Raw genomic sequence first — 2,036 nt, 5'->3', positions numbered from 1 at the left:
TTTGTGTTTTTTTATGTTTAAATTACTTTCCCAATTTTATTTCTTTTAAAAATTATTTTATTACTTTAAAAACACCAATCCAAATTTCCACTGCCTTCCCTTCTTTCACTCCCCTCCCACTCCCTCTACACACCCTCCCACACCACCCCTCCAATCCTAAGAGAAGGCTGTGCACCCTGATCTGTGGAAAGTCCAAGGCCCTCTCTACTACATCTAGGTTGAACAAGGTTTACGTACAAAGAGAATAGGATCCCAAGAAGCCAGTACATGCCGAGGAGACAAATCCCAGTGGCCGCTCAGTCTGCCCCAATTTTCAACCCCCTTCAGAGTTGACTCCCAGTCCAATTGGAGTTGGTGAGCTACCATTAGCTCAAGCAAACTATCTCAGTGGATGAACCCCTCATGATCTTGGATTCCTTGCTCATACTCTGACTCCTTCCACTCTTCAACTGGATTTTGGGACATCAATCCAGTGCTCTGATGTGGGTTATTGCTTCTGCTTCCATCTATTGTTGGACAATGGTTCTATGGTGATATTTAAGATAATCATTAGTCTGACTACAGGGTAAGGCCAGTTCAGATGCCCTCTCCTCTATTGCTTAGGGTCTTAGCTGGGGTCATCATTGTGGGTTCTTGGACATTATTCTAGAGCCAAGTTTCTTGCTAACTCCATAATGGCTCCCTCAATCAAGATATCTCTTTCCTTTCTCTCATATCTGTCCTTCCTTCATCTCAACTATCTTATTCCCTCAAGTTCTCCTCAACCCCCCTTCTCCCCTTTCTTCTATCCCCTGCCCCCATGCTCCTAAGTTTTTGTCTGTTTATAATTTACGAAGGGTCTATATATGTTTATCTTTGTGTTCACCTTATTTATTAGTTTCTCTAGGATCATGAACTATAGGCTCGATGCCCCCTTTCTTTATGCCTAATATCCACTTATGACTGAGTACATACTATATACACTTTTGGGGGTCTGAGTTACCTCACTCAGGATAGTGTTTTCTAATTCCATCCATTTGCATGCAAAATTCAAGATGTCATTATTTTTACCACTGGGTAGTACTCTAATGTGTAGATTGCCAAATTTCATTATACATTCTTCTGTTGAGGGGCATCTCGGTTGTTTCCAAATTTTAGCTATTACAAATAATGCTGCTATGAACATAGTTGAACAAATGCTTGTGTAGTATGATTGAGCATCTCTTGGGTATATTCCCAAGAGTAGTATTGCTGGATCCTGAGGTAGGTTGACTCCCAATTTTCTGAGAAACTGCCACACTGATTTCCAAAGTGGTTGCACATGTTTGCATTACCACTAGCAATGGTTCCCCTTGCTGCTCCACATCCTTTCCAGCATAAGCTACCATTAGTGTTTTTTATCTTAGCCTTTCTGACAGGAGTGAGATGGTATCACAGAGTTGTTTTGATTTGTATTTTCCTGATAGCCAAGGAAGTTGAACATGCCCTTAAGTATCTTTTGGCCATTTGAAATTCTTCTGTTGAGAATTCTCTGTTTACTTCAGTACACCACTTTTTAATTGGGTTAGTTAGAAATTTAATGTCTACTTTCTTGAGTTCTTTATAAATTTTGGAGATCAGTCCTTTGTCTGATGTGGGGTTGGTGAAATTTTTTTCCCATTCAGCAGGTTTCCTTTTTGTCTTATTGACTGTTTCTTTTGCTTTACAGAACGCACGCCTTTAATCCCAGCACTCGGGAGGCAGAGGCAGGCGGATCTCTTGTAAGTTTGAGGCCAGCCTGGTCTACAAAGGGAGTTACAGGACAGGCTACAAAGCTACAGAGAAACCCTGTCTTGAAAAACCAAAAAAAAAAAAAAAAAAAAAAAAGAAAGAAGCTCTTCAGTTTCAGGAGGCCCCATTTATTTACTGATGCTCTTATTGTCTGTGCTATTGAGGCTATATTTAGGAAGTGGTCACCTGTGTCCATGTATTGAAGGACTCTATCAGGTTCAGTGTGTTTGGAGTTATATTGAGGTCTTTAATCCATTTGGACTTGAATTTTGTGCATGGTGATAGAT

The sequence above is a fragment of the Chionomys nivalis genome, chromosome 13 (assembly GCF_950005125.1).
Source record: "Chionomys nivalis chromosome 13, mChiNiv1.1, whole genome shotgun sequence".
Lineage (NCBI taxonomy): Eukaryota > Metazoa > Chordata > Mammalia > Rodentia > Cricetidae > Chionomys > Chionomys nivalis.
This window is presented reverse-complemented; position numbering follows the sequence as displayed.